The following is a 4,281-nucleotide window of genomic DNA, read 5'->3' as shown; positions in this document are numbered from 1 at the left end:
TATATATATATATATATATATATATATATATATATATATATATGTGTGTGTGTGTGTGTGTGTGTGTGTGTGTATATATACGTAATATATATATATGTATAGATACAAGGGGGCATATACACTACAAATAATTGCAAACGCAAAATTATAAATTTATACACATACGCAAAAGAAATATGGAGAGACAAATGTAGAGAGAAAGAAGGAAGAAAAAGAAAGACAAAATTAAAGAAAAAAGAAATAACGAAAAAATGCATACACACACACATATATATGTGTGTGTATATATATATATATATATATATATACACATGTGTACATATATACACGTATATACACACATACACACATACATATGAGTCTATCTATCTATCTATCTATCTATCTATCTATCTATCTATCTATCTATCTATCTACCCGTGTATTTATGTATGTGAGTGTTTGTGTGTATGAAAAATAAATTAAATAATATACATGGCAGACATTGAGATAAATTTTGCTGATGAAAACAAGTAAAACACAAGAAAGCGTTTATAGAAAGACATATTGAGAGCGTGAGAAAAAGTGAAAGGGAGAGACAGAAAAAGAGGAAGAGAGCGAGAGATAGATAGATAAATTGAGAGAGAGAGAAAGAGAGAGAGAGAGAGAGAGAGAGAGAGAGAGAGATAGAGAGATAGAGAGAATGCATTAAAGTGGTATAAAAATGGTGTGAGGAAGAGAAAGAAGGATGGATAGGGAAAGAGACTAGAGAGGAAGGGTGAAGAAAAACGAGTAAGAGAGGAATATAGAGGAGTAAAAGGCAGAGAGAGAGAGAGAGAGAGAGAGAGAGAGAGAGAGAGAGAGAGGGGGGTGGGTGGAGATAGAAGATACAGAGAGAGAGAGAGTGCGAGGGAGAGAGAGAGGGAGAGAGAGAGAGAGAGTGTGTGTTTGTATATGTGTGTGTGTGTGTGTGTGAGTGTGTGTAAAGAAGAAACAATTGCTGAAGATAATAAAGAGTGAAATTACAGAATAAATAGATAAATATAATAAATCGAACCAAATAGGCTCACGATTAAAACGATTGACACACACACACACACACACATGCACACACAGACAGAAAGACACACACACAGACATACACACTCATTGGGGCACGCGTACAGTCATATTTACAATGGATAAGTGGTTCTCCGTCGGTTGCGACGATAAGGATTCAGTTGTTCAATCTACCGAATTACCTGCCCCTATATTACACACACACATAGACATCTTTCTCTCTCTCTTCCTCTCTCTCTCTCAAAATATCTTTCTATAAACTTTATCTTGTGCCTTACGAAAAATATTAATTTTTCACAACTGAATTAATTCATATATCGAATATAAATTCGAAGCTGAGTTACGTCAAGCCACACGTATTTTTTTTTATTTGTTTCTTCTGATCTCACTATTTAAAAAAAAAATTTTATGATAAACTCCTCCGTCTCTGCTCTAATTTTTATTTCCTCCAATGTCACAGGCAATTCACGCACAACATTTCACAATATATATTTTTTTTTCATTTTCGGCTTTTAACACCGCTATCAATGTGTCTTCTAGAGGCTCACTGTATTTTGGTATCAACCTTGACAAATCATCTGCATGTTCCAATTTTTTCGATGGCAAAGACTCCATTTTGAAGTCGTAATTCAGTAGGATCGTTCCCCAGCACTGCAATCTGTTGGCTGTATGTGTAGGGATACCTTTTTTTGATCCATAGATCAACAATAATGGGTGGTGGTCTGTCTGCAGACGGGACCTTCTTCCATGTATAAATTTATGAATTATTTTTCCTGCAAATATGATGGCTAATACCTCTTTTTCTACTTGTCTGTAACTTTTCTCAGCCGGCAATAATGCACACGAAGCATGAGCTACTGCCTTCAGGCTACCATCTTTATATTTGTGTAAAATAACAGCCCCAATACCACTTTCACTAGCTTGTGCTGCCGCTACTGTTTCTAAATTCGGGTCAAAATATGATAACGACAATTCCGCCGTTAAGACGGTTTTAATTTCTTCAAAAGCTTTTTGGTATTTCTCCGACCAGTTCCACTTAACGTCTTTTCTTAACAAGTTATTCAGGAGTGCTCTTAAATCGTGCGTATTCGGTATGTATACCTGGTAGTAATTTGCGAGTCCCAAAAATGCTTGTAGCATTGTAAAATTTGTTGGGGGAGGTATATTTTTTATTGCACTCGCCCTAGACAGGTCTGGTCTACGTTCATTTTCATCAATAATCTGCCCTAGATATTTTATTCTTGGCATAAAAAAAATTCACACTTTTCCTCGTTCAGCTTAATAAACCCATAATCTTTTATTCTTTCGAAGACCTCTTTAACACGCTCAGCATGCTGATCCCGAGATTCGCTTTTTATGAGTATGTCGTCAAGGTAAGCTACAACGAAATCCGAACCTGCGAGCATAATGTTCATGACTTGTTGGAAAATGCCAGGAGCTGCCTTTATACCAAAATGGAGTCGATTAAATTTATACAGTTCTTTATGGGTATTTATTCTCAATAATTTTGAACATTTCTCATCGGCTTTTACCTGCAAATATGCTTCAGATAAGTCCGGACTCGGTAACTGGTAATTATATGGCATCAAGCATTCATTTAATCCCGTTGAAGAATCAGCGCATACTCGGATTTTATTATTTTTTTCCTTGACATAAACTGTTGGATTGGGGATGCCCATTTTGTGTAGTCAATTTTTTAAAATAACGCATAACTTTTCAAGTCTATCCAATTCTTCGTTGACTTGTTTCAACTCTGCAAAAGGCACCGTTCGTTTTTGTTTAAATACCGGTAGAGCGTTTTCTTTCACTTGAAACTTCGTCTCTGTATTAGTGCAAAGACCCAATTCATCAGAAAAAATTCAGGAAAAATTTTTTTGATTCTTTTTTTAAATCCTCCGATGCCTTATATGTACTGGCGGGAAAAAAAAACACTCACAGTTTTACAAAAAAATATTTATAGGGAGGTCTCATAAGTTAAATAGTTCCATCCAGTCTGTTCCGAGTAAATTTGTTGTATTTTTCAACACAAAAACTTTGGTTTTCAAGGTTTTTCCACGAAATGTATCATCACTTGTCATTTCGCCAATAAAATGCAATTTTTTTCCTGAAACACCTCGCGCAATTTTCGAAGTTTCCTTTGATCTAGGTTTCCTTATTTTCCTCCATGTATTTGCATTAATTATCGTGATATCACTGCCCGTATCCAATTGTAACTTAATTTTCACGCTATTCATTTTTATGGACACAAATTTTCTTTTCTGAGCCGCGCTTAGAATTTTTGTTAACAATACATTCTTTCTAGAATTATTTTTATTTGACCCTTTTTTTGTTTCGTTATACAATGTGAGCTTGTATGTTCGATTTTTCCACACTCAAAACATTAACGATTTTTAAAAGGACAATTACTTCTAAAATATAAACCTCCGCACCCATAGCATGGATTTGGTCTTGACGTTCGTTTTTCCTTTTTCTTATACATATATGTAGTTACACACACACACACACACACACACACACACACACACACACACACAAATATATATATGCTACAATATAATGCCATTTAATATACCATAATACAATATAGGCTATTATAGCATAAGATAGTATTACGTAATATAGTACAATGGGATACAATATTATAACATATATGACTTAATAATTTTTGAGATGACATAATATAATAAAATGTGATATAAAGTATAGCATAATATATTAAATACATTATACCATAATACAATAACATATAAACATAAAATAAAAATAAGATACAATATAATATGATTTAATATGATGTAAAGTAATTTGACACTACGTAAAATATTATTGTTGTGTGTTGCATTTAATGGGAGATGAAGGTCGGAAACTGGAGAAGGGAAAAGTCGATTAAGTCGACCTCTGACCTTGACTTGTATTTCGCTTTATTGACACCAGAGCTATGTGGACTCGGTATGTGGGATTGAAACTCAGAAGATGAACGTGCCTGAATAAATACCGCGAGGTATTTATTTTCCCAATGAACCAGTTTGTATAGTGTAGGTGTAATACAATATAACGTATGTTAACACATAATATATAACGAAATTTATATATATATATAAATATATAAATATAAATATATATATATATATATATATAATATTTAGGAGAAGCAAAAATCCCTCAAAACTACATCACACTAACACTAAAATCACCACAGCCACCACCTACTCCACTCCCACTAGCACCACCACCATTGCCGTC

Source organism: Octopus bimaculoides, chromosome 11, assembly GCF_001194135.2.
Source record: "Octopus bimaculoides isolate UCB-OBI-ISO-001 chromosome 11, ASM119413v2, whole genome shotgun sequence".
Lineage (NCBI taxonomy): Eukaryota > Metazoa > Mollusca > Cephalopoda > Octopoda > Octopodidae > Octopus > Octopus bimaculoides.
Note: the sequence above shows the minus strand (reverse complement) of the source record.